Here is a 16,142-nt window from a genome sequence, read left to right as displayed (position 1 = left end):
GCCTATTTCTCTATCTGATCTTTAGTTAAGGTAATTTCTACGGATCAAGAATGTGCCCCCATAACAGAAAACAATTGCCTAGTTGTGCATGACTGAAAATACTTGTGTGACCTATTTTGTTTGTTTATACAGTTGTTTTTGGCTGAATTAGTACCAGTTGGGTACTAAGTACTCTGTCACTAGCAGCCAAGAAGTCTAAAGACACTGCATTTTTTAAAAGGTCATTGTGACTGTTTTGCAGAAAATGGATTAAACATGCTAAGATTAGAGGCAAGTGGACCATCTGGAGGTGGCTGGAGTAAACCCAGGAGAGAAACTATGATGCCCACAGGCTTGATGTGTATTCCCAGGTTCATCCAGCTAATAGGCCTTAACTCTATATCTTCTGGGGCAGATGTTTGTCCGCCCACCCCCACCACGACTAATAAGCAGGAATTGGATCCTGGACAGCCAATGAACTGAATCTGTTAAAACTTCCTATCTTATCTTCCGTGTATATTTGATGATAGTAACACCACCTAACACTTGTAAAACACTTACAATGGTGTATTTCCACTCCCTTTATATATTGGGTTGGCCAAAAAGTGCCTTCGGTTTTAAGTTAAAGTAAAAGACACATTTTTCATTTCACCAAGAACTTTATTGAACAACGTATTCACCCTTTTGTTCCACTATATTTTGCCATTTTTCAGGCAACTTCATAATTTCATCTTCTCAAAACTTTTTATCTTTTTGAGCAGAGAACTGTTCCAGGTACCTTTTACAGTCTTCCAGGGAATTGAAATTTTTCCATTAAGAGAATTTTGTAAAGACTAAAATAAATGGAAATCCAAAGGTGCAATGTCTGGTGAATACGGAAGATGAATCAGAACTTCCCAGCCAAGCTGTAACAGCTTTTGACTGGGCATCAAAGAAACATGTGGTCTTGCATCATCCTGATGGAAGATTATGTGTTTTCTGTTGGCTAATTCTGGATGCTTTTCGTTGAGTGCTGCTTTCAGTTGGCCTAATTGGGAGCAGTACTTGTTGGAATTAATCATTTGGTTTTCCAGATGGAGCTCATAATAGAGGACTCCCTTCCAATCCCACCAAATACACATCAACTTCTTTGGATGAAGACTGGCCTTTGGTGTGGTTGGTGATGGTTTATTTCTCTTGCCCCACGATCTCTTCCGTTCCACATTATTGTACAGTATCAACTTTTCATCACCTGTCCATCACAATTTGTTTTAAAAACAGAACGTTCTCATTACGTTTAAGTAGAGAATCGCGTGTGGAAATATGGTCAAGAAGGTTTTTCTCGCTTAACTTATGTGGAACCCAAACAGAAAAGCAATGAACATACCAAGCTGGTGCAAATGATTTTCAGTGCTTGATTTGGATATTTTGAGTATGTCAGCTATCTCCCATGTGGTATAATGTTGATTGTTCTCAGTTAATGTCTCTATTTGATCGCTGTCAACCTCAATTGGTCTACCCAACCGTGGAGCATCCTCCTGCAAGAAATCTGCAGCACGAAACTTCGCAAACCACTTTGGATATGGTCGATCAGTCACAGCACCTTCTCCATACAGTGCACAAATCTTGTTTTGCATTTCAGTTGCATTTTTACCTTTCTCAAAATAATAAAGCATAACATGCTGAAAATGTTGCTTTTTTAAAACCCATTTTCAGTATTAAAATGGCTGCACAAAAATTCACCAACTTTGATAAATCTTTTTTTAAATGCAAGGTGATATGACAGCTGTCACATACAGTCTAACAAAATTGTTTCAAATGAAGTTAAAGACAGTTAAGTTCTACTGGAGCCATCTTACAGGAAAAGCTGAAAGAACCTGTTGGCCAATCCAATAGATTAACGTCTTCACACTTCATCATAGCCCTATGAGGTTGATAATATATTATACACGTTTTTCAGATAAACATGCAGTGCTACAGAGTTTGTGTCCTACCCAGTGTCCCACAGGAGACCTGAGACATCAGGCATCAGGACTGCATGTGCAGTCTGGTAACAAGTCCATGTTTTCAAACGTTGTGTCATTTACCAAACCTGGAAAAGTCAGAGTACACTATGTGGGACTCCATCATACTAATTAAAAAGTCAGACAATATATGGATTCCAGAGTTAAGATTTGCACAGTCAGTTCTAGGTAGGTATTTCATTGAAAACACATCAGGAGTATGAAGAATAGGTATGTGTTTTTACCTTACGAAACTAGACCTAGAACAACAATTCAGACCTAAATCAAGCTGGATAAAAGAAATTAAAAAATAGAGCAGATATCAATTAAATTGAGTAGAGAACGACTGTAGAGAAAAATCAACAAAACCAAAAGCTGGTTGTTTGAAGAGATAAGACAATCAATAAACCTTGAGCCAGGCTAAGCAAGGAAAGAGAGAAGACACAAATTACTAGTACCAGAAGTCAAAGAGGGACCATCACTACTAAACCCATATAAATTAAAAGGAAAATGAAGGAATATTATGAACAACTATATGCCCCCAATTTGTATACCTTAGGTGAAAAGAACCAGTTTCACGAAATATAACTTCACATAAGACAGTCTACCAAAACTCACCCAAGGATGTGATTATGCCCATATATTATAAAGAAATTGGATCAAAATTAATAAACTTGTAGAACAGAGTGGAAAAACTTTTTGATTGGTGAGGGATCCATTCAGAGACATCCATTTCAAATAAACATATTGCCAGCTGTGTAACACAGATATTAGCAAATTAAGTAGATGAGGGACCAGGCAACCTCAACCCATGAAGTTCCCCTTTTAGAAAGCCCTGCGTAACCTAGGTAACTATCCTTTTGAATGACCCTGCTTCTCCCTTTCTGCACCCTAATTCCTGCTCTTATACTTTAAATTTGCCAAGAAAAAGTGAACCCACAAAAGCATAGACATGCAGCCAACCCCAGACCCTAATAAAGGCAGAGCTCCATGTCCACGCTCCCTGCCTGTATATCTAACTCACTCTGTGGCCCTCAGGTGTGCCCTGTACCCTCCAGGACCTCTTGTTCTTCTGAACTTCCTGATGATTTCTTGCGCAGGTGCATCCTGTGATCATAATAACCACAAGCATTGGTCTAGCCATAGCATTGGCTCTGGTAGGAGAAATGTCTGTGGTACCAATAGTACATCCTAGGTGAGTGCCTCAGGGATTCCTACTCAGTAACCTCACTATCAATAGAATGAGACCAATACATCCTGCTGGTGTAGCCAGCAGGATTGCATGATTGCACTTGCAGGTAACCGAGGGGAATGCCCTTTAGCTGTGACTGGCTTAGAGACTAGCTAACCTAGCTGGGTAACACCCTTTGGAAAGGAAGCAGCCACTTGCTGGAGGTCCATGACACTGCTATCTGTTTTTGTGTATTATCTGTACCATGTGTTGCCAGCAGTACCCATCCGCAAGTATCACAACTGCCATAATTCAACAGTTTTCCCAGAGCTGCATGATCAAGGCTGTATGATCTAATAAAACAATTAGACCAGTAATTATAAAGGCCTAATTAACGGTTCATATACTCAAGAGTCCTCCACACCTCACGCCAAGAGAGCTGAGGAAGGTGGATTGAATCATAAGGCTGTTATCACTGCACAAGGTGGAGCTTCTGGTCAAAGGCACAAGGAAAGGATATTCCCATAGGTAAGGTGGAGGGAAACTTGTCCCTGCATCCACTGAGGCAGTAGGTGGTGCAAGGACTATTGTGTCCTAACCTAGATGAGTGAAATATTCTTGCAACAGAAACTAACAGCACCAAGAAAAGGGAAATTCTACCAAGACTTGCTTTCTCTCAGTGGCTGCCCCACCCCTGCCATCACTCTTTGTACCCCAGCCTGATGGGGTATCATGTGTTACGATTTGATTTCTTTTGTATCATGATCCATCTTGTGTGAAATTATAGGACTTAAGCTACGTTAAATAATTTTAAATGGAGTCACAGTGGCTAACGTGAACTTACATATTAGTTGTTTTGAAATGTTTGGTATGTGACTGTAGATGTCTTGGTATGATAAATTGAGTGTTACTTTAGGCACAGAAACAGACATGGATCAGTGGAACAGAAAAGAGAGCCTAGAAATAAACCCACACACATATGGTCAATTAATCTTCAACAACGGAGGCAAGAATATGCAGTGGAGGAAAGACAGTCTCTTTAGCAAGTCGTGCTGGGAGAGCTGGCCAGCTGCATGTAAATCAGTGAAGTTAGAACACACCCTTACACCATACACAAAAATAAACTCAAAATGGCTTAAAGACTTAACTGTAAGATTTGACACCATAAAACTCCTGGAAGAGAACATAGGCAAAAGGTTCTCTGATGTAAATCATGACAATGTTTTCCTAGGTCAGTCTACCAAGGCAAGAGAAATAAAAGGAAAAATAAACAAATGGGACCTAATCAAAGTTACAAGCTTTTGCACAACAAAGGAAACCATAAACAAAACAAAAAGACAACATACGGACTGGGAGGAAATATTTGCAAATGATGCAACTGATAGGGGTTTAATTTCCAAAATATACGAACAGCTCATACAACTCAATAACAAAAAAAAAAAAACCAATTGAAAAGTGGACAGAAGGCCTAAATAGACATTTCTCTAAAGAAGACATACAGATGGCCAGGAAGCACATGAAAAGATGCTCATCATCTCTAATTATTAGAGAAATGCAAATTAAAAGTCAATGAGATACCACCTCACACTGCTCAGAATGGCCATCATTGAAAAAGTCTGCAAGTAACAAATGCTGGAGGGAGTGTGGAGAAAGTGCAACCCTCCTAGACAGTGGGTGAAAATTGGTACAGCCACTATGGAAAACAGTACGGAGGTTCCTCGGAAAACTAAATATAGATTTGCCATATGAGCCAGCAATCCCACTAGAGGGCATATATCGGAATGAAACTAATTTGAAAAGTTATATGTACCCCTGTATTCATAGCAGCACTATTTATAATAGCTAGGACATGGAAACAACCTAAATATCCATTGACAGATGAATAGATACAGAAGATGTAGTATATATATATTACACAATGAATACTACTCAGCCATAAAGAAGAATGAAATAATGCCATTTGCAACCACATGGATGGACCTGGAGATTATCATACTAAGTGAAGTCAGAAAGAGGAAGACAAATACCATGTGATATCACTTCTATATAGAATGTAAAATACACACAAATGAACATATCTATGAAAAAGACACTGACTCAGATATAGAGAACAGGCATGTGGTTGTTGTGGGGGAGGGATGGATTGGGAGTTTGGGGTTAGCAGATGCAAACTATTATCTATAGAATGGATAAACAACAAGGTCCTACTGTATAGCACAGGGAACTATATTCATTACCCTGTAATAAACCATAATGGAAAAGAACATGTATGTGTATATATATGTATAACTGAATCACTTCACTGTACACCAGAAACTAATATAACATTGTAAATCAACTATACTTGAATTAAAAAAAAAAAGTTTAGATAGGGAATTTGATGACATCCAAGGAAAGACTTCACTGAAACAGAAGGAGCAACTCATAAGATACACAACCCCCTGGGTGTAACTACTCTACCCTACCGGCAAGGCTCCTTCAAGTGAGACCTCTGAACTCAGCAACTTGAAGGCACTTTGCTGGAGGACCGACTCCACCCTGCTGAGAGCTGTTCCCGACTGATGCTGCTGGAGCCTCTGTGGGAGCAGAAGGCAACCTCCCACTCTTGCTTGTCTCAAGACCCGTTGCTGGACCAGAGAGATTGCTGCTGGTGCTGAGACATTTCTTTCTTAGACTTCTCCTTGGTGTGGTTCGTTATCCCCTTTGAACGTTAACTATTTTGACTAATCTGTGACGTGTGCAATAAACCAAGTGACTTGTTTCATGTATCTCCAATCCCATGATTCTTACCTCGCCTTCCTGCTGGGCCTTGTGACAAAACAGCGGGTCCAGTCCCTAACACAGTGTTGCAGAAAAACTTAATGGACAACTGCAAGTGTTCTGAACATCTTGTGCCAGTGCCTTCTGAAACTCCGGAGGAGATTCAGTAACTCCTCCATAAATGTAAAATCCCTATAGGAACTTCCTGGGTGTGGCTTGGGAGCACAGCAGGCCAGCAGGCCAGGGCTTTGTTATTACTCTCCAGAGGCCTCGGGGCTTTTTCCAAAGACCCTGTGTGTAAGACACTAGTGGAGGCAGACCCTAATTCTTGGGTGCTTCACTGGGACACCCAGGAAGGGGAGTCAGCCACTTACTAAGAGGGCTTACAAGAAGTCCTCCACAAAATTTCCAATACCAACACATAAGGTTCAGGTAACAGGAGAAAAACTCAAAGTCAAACTGAGATCTGAAATTATATCTTAAATTGAAAACTTAAAAATTTGGTGCAGCAGAGGGGAGAGAAGGGAGCTGATTGACTGTGGCGGGTTTTTGGAATGGGCTCTGGATTGTTACTCTCAGCTGCTGAAATGTACCAACTAGCCTGTACCTCTTAAAGACCTTAAAGATCCATCTGGGCTGTGCTCATTTCCTCTGAGATACCACAACCTAAGCCCTCTTGGCTTTCCCCGAATGAGGGCAGAACCAAAAAACACACCTCATGAGATACCCCTGCCACCAAGGAAAAAGCTGATAAGGTTATTAAGGCCTCTAGTGATGGGGAGGGGAGGACAAGAGAAGGCAAGAACCACTGATACTGCACCAGCCCTCCCTCTCCTCACCTGGGTGTTTATTGCCTGGCACCATGCCCACCTTTCATCATGGTGATTACTGCTAAGCTCAGTGAATAGAAAACATTAGATGAGGCCCATCTTGTGCTGCACAAAATTGGCATGATCCGATGGGTGTACCATTTCTATGACTATAGTGACTCAAATGAACGCCTCTCTGTTTCTAACCCTGAAGATGGCCCATTTGACCCTGAGTCCAGAGGAATTTTACAAGGCACTCCCCCTAATTACACAGTGGCACTATTCCATTTTATTAGGACTGATAAAACCATTCAAAAGGCATCGGAGGACATGAACCTGGTTTTTAGCCATGGAGGAGAGATTTGCACCCAGACACCCAAATACTTCAGGCTTATGCCCCTCTGCCCCTACTGTCCTGGAGGGGCCTCCCTCAAGCAAACTTCCCTCAATGAGAAAGGCTCCCCATTTCCTCCCCAATAAATTCCCATCCTAATTTTATCCCTCAAGGGAATACACAGCAAACCTTTACTGGGTGTTATGAAACCTCAGAAATCATGGCCACTTGATCTCTGAACAACCAGTCTCTAAATTTCAGTTTATAAAACTAGCATTCTCCCACTGTAGCCCCTTTCTACCATCCACCCTCTTGCCACAAAGCCCCCTCAGTCCTTAATGCTCCCTCTGTGTTCTTCCCTAACCTCCAGGACTTCCAGCCACCTAAGCCCCTATCCTGGAAAACTGGTGGCTCCTGAGAGCTTTTTCCACCTCCTGGGGACAATCAGTCTTACACCATTCTGGTGGACAATTGGGACAATAAAAATATACAGGGGTTTCTTTTGGCCCTGTTAGAACCAATATCACTGTCATTCCAGGCAGTCCCTCTAAATTCCCAGTGTGGGAGCCCTACTACTTACAGGGAATTGCTGGTAAAACCGTCAGAGCCATTCGGATGTAACTGTTGGGACCACTCACATCAAATGGCTTCCTCTTATGGTGGCCCCCTTGGTTCTTTATTTCTTGGCATGGATGCACTTATATGAATCTATGCCACATTGAGGAAGCGCAGTTTGTTGGCCTTCCTGCTGGGAGTGGCCAGCTGGCTGCCAATGACTCTTCTTCTTCAGGTCAAGATGGTGAGCACCCCAGTACTGACTTAAACAGGGCACTGAAGTCCTGTGCCCTGTTATTACAGAAATGGGAGTCATTAAGCCCCCAACCTCCCCTTTCAATAGCAGTGTTTATCTGGTACTTAAGCTAGCCACTGATGAGTGGTGCCTCACCATGGACTAGCTAAACCTCAGTTCTCAGTTTTCCCAATTTCTAGTATAGAAAGATTGGGGAGATACAAGCGACCCAAGGAGTGTCCTTTGCCGTCACTGACCTAGCTAATATATCTGTTCCCATCTCAAAGGAATCCCAGATCCAATTTGCTTTTACTTTTGAAGGAGTTAAACATTCATTGATGTGCCTCCCAATGGCATATTTAAACAGCCCTGCAGTCCCACAGACCTCTGCTCCTGGGATTTAGATAAATTACAATTGGAAAATTGTATTTTTGAGGCATTATTTTGGTGGCCTTATGCTGAGGTGTCCCTCTGAGGGAATGATATGGGCAGAGTTGCACACCCTTACACACCACCTAAACCAATGTGGCTGGGCAAATGCCCCTCAGGAGATCTAATGCCCAGTGTTATCTTTACGTTTCTGAGCATCACCTGGGACTTTAAGGGCTGAGAAATTCCCCCAAATGCCAAATATCCATTGCTCACTGTTGAATTAGCCACTACGCTCAGACAGGCACAACAAATAATAGACGTTTTCAGGTTCTGGCGGCAGCACATCCCTCATCTCTCCACTAGTTATTTGCCCCATCTATGCAACCACGTGTAAATTTGCCACCTTCCATTAGGATGAGGCCCAATACTGTGTTTTGGAAACTGCCCAACAGGAAGTCCAACAAGCCTTACCTTCAGTGCCACCTACTCCTCATTCTGAGTATAGTTCATGGCTATGCCTGACTATTCCTCCTGGAGCCTCTGCACCAAACCTAAGTGTACCTGGTTTCTTCTGGGTTTTTGGCGTAAAAGTTAAAACCTAGTATATCAGTGGCATCCTGATACATTGCCCTTGAGTGCCAACTCTTGGCATTCTACTGGACTCTTTTAGAAACCGAGGCCCTAAATGGCCCACACCCAGGACTACTCCATACCCAAGTTTCTCTAATGCCCTGGGTTAGAGATGCCTGCCAGCAGAAGCTCAGCAGAGCCACTGAGGCATCCTTGGCAAAATGGAAATGGTATCTTCAGGAAGGTCTAAGCTTGGCATCAAAAGCTTTTCCAAGTTACAGAAGAATGTAACTTTCCCACGCTACAAGAGGTAACCCAAGGCTTTCTTGTCGACTGTTAATCAATATTCAAGTAGTTCAGCCAGAAGGAACCCTATCGAAGCTCATCAAATGTTGGTACTCTGTATGGCTGTAGCTATTCTTACTGCTTTGTGCAGTCCTGATAATTGAGTTACTGGTAGATCCCCTTGGGACTACCCATCACACAACGGCAATGTTGGAATAATACTGCTCCAGCCCACAACTGCACCACAAGGTGGAAACATGGGAAATGTTGGATAGCTGTGTTGGAAGGGCCTAGGCTAGCATGACACCAAATCTGGGAGCAAAGGGATTGAATCCCTTCACAGGAAATGGGCCCTCTGGAGGTGATGTCTAAGTGATACTCACCCACCAATTCTATATATCAAGTACTGTCACAAACTAATTGGCCCTGTGAGTGACCATACACAAAACTCATCTAGTTACAGGGACTGTGCTCCCATGATTTGTCCATCACCCTCATGTGTCAGTCCCAAGAATGCCTAAATAACATCCGGATTTTCCTTAGCCTGGGATATGAATGTGCTCAGAATCTTTATGTGCCTTGGATGAGCTCTGCTGGGGTTGAAAGGGCAGCCACCTGTTGTTTCCTAAATGTGTCCCCATTGACGCCAGAGAGCCGTTAATAATTTGTTCCACTATAGGAGGCACCAAATATGAAGGTCAGACATCAGGAAAGCCTCCTGTAACAGGCTAGTCTATCCCCAGCCCCTGACCAGACCCAACCAGATAGCCACATGGGAGGGTCAAAGATTTGGAGAGTACATCACATCAGATGACTGCCCCAGCCCAAGAGTTCATTGCTGGAGATGACTGTGCCCCATACAGTAGAGAGGACACACCAGGGGCATATTACCATGTCAGAGACCTTGACATCTGCCCAGATTGCTGCACTCCTGAGCTCGCTCTAAAGTCTCTGAAACACTGCAATTGAATCTAAGTGTTTGTATTGCCTTAATAGAATCAGGGGACCCACTGGAATATTATTTTCCTGAATTTGCCTGGTGTTTGCCTGCTCACCCTTCCTTATACCAAGATGACTGTCAGACTGTGAGTACATCCTCTGTCAACTGCAGGGCAGCTTTGCCTCCTATCTTTCCTATTGTGGTAGCTGAAAATGTGCATTCAGAAGCAGACAGTTTTCCTGCCAAGAAAACTACCCATTTAGACTCCTTGCCTTCACTTGCTCCCCTTGACCTTCCAGTTTTCTGTGCTTACATGGGAATTCCCAACGATGATGTCTGTGGACCACCACCATCCCCTACCGCTGACACTCGCATAACCTCGTCCACTACACTTCCTCCTATACTTTCCACAACACTGGCAAGATGCTTAGCAAACACCACCAACATTTATATCCAATAGGCTGAGAGGGCTGCCCATACTTTGAAGTCAGAAATTGCTAGGCCTGTCGTTTGTCCTCCAATCATTTGTACTCTACCTTAAATGCTTACTCTGCTGACATATTCAATTTCAGTCAACTCCACTTAAAAAATGATGTCCTTTCCCTGGCCACCCTTCAGTTACATGCCTCACCCATTTTCTACTCCAGTAGCTCCTCAAAGGATCATTTTGAGGTAGGCTTTAAGCCTCCTTGGTGATTCTGTGCCCAGACACAAACAAATCTTGGTCAACATACTCCTTTAACCATACCACTGGGACTCATATAGCACAGATAGACATGAATGGGCACAAGTTCCTGGTTTTCTCACTGAAGGCCCCAATGAATATTTTACAGTACGAATGGCCACCTTTTGATTCCACTGTAGGCCCACAGTGTAAGAATCTCACCTAGTATATTACTCTCTTCCCCAGCCCTCTGATCAACTTCCCCTGGGCTACATACTAAGTGCACCATTTTCTCAGACCTTGTCCTGCCTCTGGAGGTATAAACCTTGGGGTGCAAAATCCCTCAGTTTCCTAATCTGTTTGCCTACCACCGACAAAAAGCCATTTTCATTTCTTTAGTCCTGGGCATGTCCGTTCTGCTGGAACTGACTAAACTAGGCACCAGTGCAGTGGCCCTGGCCACCCAAAATTGGGTAATTGGGGCCAAAATACAACTATTGGCCGTCTTTACAAATACAAAGCCTCCATTAAACACTATACCTTGTGCAGCGATCCCATGAGTCTCTTGCTCCAGTGGTTTCAGATAACCTCCTGGCCCTAGACTATCTTCTGGCCAAGGACCTGTGCCCTCCCAGGGACCACGTGCTTCATGTTCATCACTAGCTCAGGACAAGTTCAGACTTACATCAGATGGCCCAAGATGTTAAAATGTTTTGTAATATTACCAAAATCTTTGAACAGATTCCCTAGGCCTCCAAGATCACTGACGTATTTTCATGGCTGGACATTTCAAGTTTGGGACAATGGCTACTGACTGTATTTCAGACCATTTTTTGTGTAATTATAGGATTTGTTATCATAACCAAAATCAAATACATACTTTCTTAGTACCTACCCCTGAGTTTTAATACATCTGCTACCCAGGCTGTTAATGTCCTCACCATTAAATCTGATGCCTAGGTATATTAGGGTGGATTGTAGTGTAAGTGCCTGACATTAAGCTTTTGATTGCCCTGGCATCAATTTCAAAGGCATACATTTCAAATAAAGGTATTGCCAACTGTGTGACACAGCTATTAGCAAAAGTACTAAAGAAGGAACCAGACTGCCCCACTCATAAAATTTCCCTTCTAGAAAGTTCTGGGTAACCTTAGAACTAACCCCTTGGGTCACTTCTTCTTTTCCATACCCTAATTCTCACACCTATGCTTTAAATTCACCCCAAAATTGTGAACCCATGAAACCATAGACACCCCACCCATCTAATCCTAATAAACAGAGAGCCCCAGGTGTGTACTCTCTCCCTCTGTCCCTCCCCCCCTCTCTTCCCACAACTTCACTGAGTGGCCCCATGTGTGCCATGTACTCTCAAGGACCTGTGAGTAATAACTCTTGTTCTTCAAAATTCCCTGATGGTTTCTTGTTGAGTTGTGTCCTATAATCATAATAAGAACCACAAGGGCTGGCCCAGTCATAACATTTTTCCTAGTGGTGATGGTGGGAAATGTCTGTGGGGTTCACTTTGAGTCAGTACAGTAAATGCACTTGCCCAGGCATTCCTGGCAGAGAACAAAGGTATCAGTAGGCTGAGTCGACACAACATATTACAACAGAGATTATTTTTTAATGTAAGGAAGTTTTCAGAGGGAATATAAAGACATATTATACATTGGAAATAGCCATGTGGATGACATCCTTCTCATCACAGAAAGATAACCCAGAATTCTATATCAGGGGAATTATATTGCAAAAATGAGTTTGAAATAAAATAACATTTTTAGAAAAATGACAACTGAGATATTTTGTTACAGCAGATATGCCAGATAAAAAATGAGAAAGATACTTGTTCAGGCTGTAGTAATGTCATAACAGATGCATACCTGTATCCACAAGAGGAAATTGAAGAGCAGCAGAGAGGGTAAATTTATCATCATATGTAAAAGACTGATCTTTCTTTTTCTTCTCCTTGTGTGTGTGTGTTTTGTGTTTTGTTTCTGATAAGTAACTGCACTAAATGTGTCATGTAACATGGGTTCAATTGCTAAAGAAGTTACACAGGACACACAATGACTATACTTACAGATCTACAGTTTATTGAAGGAAAAGTATACAATGTAGTGACACATCTAAGTAATGATATGAATCACATTGAAACCTGTGTCATAGCAAGGGGTTTGTAGAGGTCAAATTTTGGCTCTAATTATCCTACCTCTGTAAGTGCTGTGGGCAGAATGTACTTTGTCTTAGATCAGAAACCACCAACATTTGCAAAGACTCCTTGAAATCAGGGAGCCCCAAATGGAATGTTGGCTGAGATATATTATTTTAATATTTTGCTAATCATTGAGGCATATTACTGCTACATATTGAGCCTCAACAGCAGAGGCCTTCAGGGGTCTCACCAAAACCAAGTGCAATTATCTGTCCTACTGTTTTCAATACACAGTGTTTATGAGTTGGTACAATATACCCTGATATTGCATGGACCCCAAGCAAAACTATTAATTAGTATTTTTCACTACTTGTTCAGAGTTCACTGCCATGCAGATATATTAGCAAAACAATTCAGGCTCATTCCAGGCCTCGTAGAGTTGAATCTCTATTGATCATGAACTGCCCGTTCTCCTTGCTTGGCCCCATATTGGGCACCATGCAGTGAACAGTGTACTTTCCTTCACCACGCTCTCAGTGTTAGTAGATTGCCTTTACTGTGCCTTGTGCAAGTGGACCCATGTTTGGATCGGTAACAATACCAAGTAATATTTTTCTGACCACAGTGATATGAAATTAGAAATCAACAACTTGAGGAAAGCTGGAGAATCTACATATTGTAAAAATTAAACACCACACTCCTGAATAACCAAAAAAAAAAATATATATATATCAAAAGAAAAATCCAAGAATATTTGAAATAAAAAATAGAACACAACTTACCAAATCTTGTGGGAGCTACTATAGCAGTTCTGAGAGGGAAGTTTTTAGCAATAAATGCATACATTAAGAAGTTAGAAAGACTGCAAGTAAACAACCAAACTTTACATGTTAAGAAAAGAAAAACAACTTAAACCAAAGTAGCGGAAGGAAGGACATAATCAAGGTCAGAGCAAAAATAAATAAAATAGACTTCAGGAGAACAATAGAAAATATCAATGAAACTAAGAGCTGATTTTTTTAGAGATTTTAAAAATAGAAAAAATGTTAGCTTGGCTAAGAAAAAAGGAAAGAAGACTTAAAGAAATGAAAGAAGAGGGCTTCCCTCTTAAAGAAATGAAAGAAGAGGACTTCCCTGGTAGCGCAGTGGTTGAGAATTGGCCTGCCAATGCAGGGGACACGGGTTCGAGCCCTGGTCTGGGAGAATCCCACATGCCGCAGAGCAACTAAGCCCGTGAGCCACAACTACTGAGCCTGTGCGTCTGGAGCCTGTGCTCCTCAACAAGAGAGTCCACGATAGTGAGAGGCTCGTGCACCACGATGAAGAGTGACCCCCGCTTGCCACAACTAGAGAAAGCCCTCGCACAGAAAGGAAGACCCAACACAGCAAAAATAAATAAATAAATTACTAAACTCCTACCCCCAAAATCTTAAAAAAAAAAAAAATAGAAATGAAAGAAGAGAAATCATAACTAACACTACAGGATACATAGGATTATAAGAGACTACTATCAATAATTATACAACACAAATTAGATAACCTAAAAGATAATTTCCTACAGTCATGGAACCTACCAAATGGAACCAGGGAGAAATAGCAAGTCTGAACAGACCAAGAAAGAGTAAGGGGATTGAATTAGTAATCAAATGTCTCCCAATGCCTCCCAACGGAAAATCCCAGACCAGACACAGCACACTGTGTAAAGGCACATATATAAAATATGTTAAATAGAATGCCAGTGGTATGTGCAAATAAATATTACCTTCTCTCAATGAATTAATTAGTTCACCACACTGTGGCACGTGGAAAAAAAATTTCTAAGACACACGTATAGAAGATGATTATAAATAAGCCAGTTGTACTTGTAAAAATGACAGTGTAATTCTAGTACAAGACTGAGTTCAACATTCTGTGGAGCATGAAAAAACTTTGTGAAGTTAGTTGTATAGCGTTTTTCCTAATAAAGCTGTTGTGTAATTGAAATAAGGACAGTGTTACTAGAGTGAAAAATTGTAATCACCATACTGGAGTGCATAGCATAATGTATGTAAAAAAGTTCATGAAACATATAGAATGCTTGTTGTATACATGAAAAAGATTTCTGTTATTTTAGTGAGAGAATATGATTACAATACTGTGATGCATTGAATACACTATGAAAAGTCACATGTATAAAAAATGTTTCAAGAATGCTAGTTGTATATGTAAATAAAGGACAGTGTAATTTCAGTGAAAGAATGTGTTCACCAAGTACAATATATATCATATACCCTGTAAAGGAACATGTATAAAAGACATTCCTAAGAGTTAGAATTTTGTTGCATTTCTGTAGTTATTTGAATGACAGACTGTGTTCAGTAATCTGTGATGCATGGAATTCACTATAAAGAAAAATGTACATGTTTTACAGAACGTTAATTCTGTATGTGAATAAGGATAGTGTTATTTTACTGAACGAATAATTCACCACAAGGTGCTACATGGAAAACATTATGTAAAGGTAGGTTTGAAAACCATGCTTCTTTTTTTTTTTTTTTTTTTTTAAACATCTTTATTGGGGTATAATTGCTTTACAATGGTGTGTTAGTTTCTGCTTTATAACAAAGTGAATCAGCTATACATATACATATGTTCCCATATGTCTTCCCTCTTGCGTCTCCCTCCCTCCCACTCTCCCCATCCCACACTTCCAGGCTGTCACAAAGCACCGAGCTAATATCCCTGTGCCTTGCGGCTGCTTCCCCCCAGCTATCTACCTTACTACGTTTGTTAGTGTGTATATGTCCATGACTCTCTCTCGCCCTGTCCAAACTCACCCTTCCCCCTCCCCATATCCTCAAGTCCGTTCTCCAGTAGGTCTGCGTCTTTATTCCTATCTTACCCCTAGGTTCTTCATGACATTTTTTTCCCTTAAATTCCATATATATGTGTTAGCATACGGTATTTGTCTTTTTCTTTCTGACTTACTTCACTCTGTATGACAGACTCTAGGTCTATCCATCTCATTACAAATAGCTCAATTTCATTTCTTTTTAAGGCTGAATAATATTCCATTGTGTATATGTGCCACATCTTCTTTATCCATTCATCTGATGATGGGCGCTTAGGTTGTTTCCATGTCCTGGCTATTGTAAATAGAGCTGCAATGAACATTTTGGTACATGACTCTTTTTGAATTTTGGTTTTCTCAGGGTATATGCCAAGTAGTGGGATTGCTGGGTCATATGGTAATTCTATTTGTAGTTTTTTAAGGAACCTCCATACTGTTCTCCACAGTGGCTGAACCAATTCACATTCCCACCAGCAGTGCAAGAGTGTCCCCTTTTCTCCACAC

This window comes from Phocoena sinus, chromosome 6 (assembly GCF_008692025.1).
Source record: "Phocoena sinus isolate mPhoSin1 chromosome 6, mPhoSin1.pri, whole genome shotgun sequence".
NCBI classification, from domain to species: domain Eukaryota; kingdom Metazoa; phylum Chordata; class Mammalia; order Artiodactyla; family Phocoenidae; genus Phocoena; species Phocoena sinus.
The sequence above is the reverse complement of the archived record's forward strand: the minus strand, read 5'-3'. Positions refer to the sequence as shown.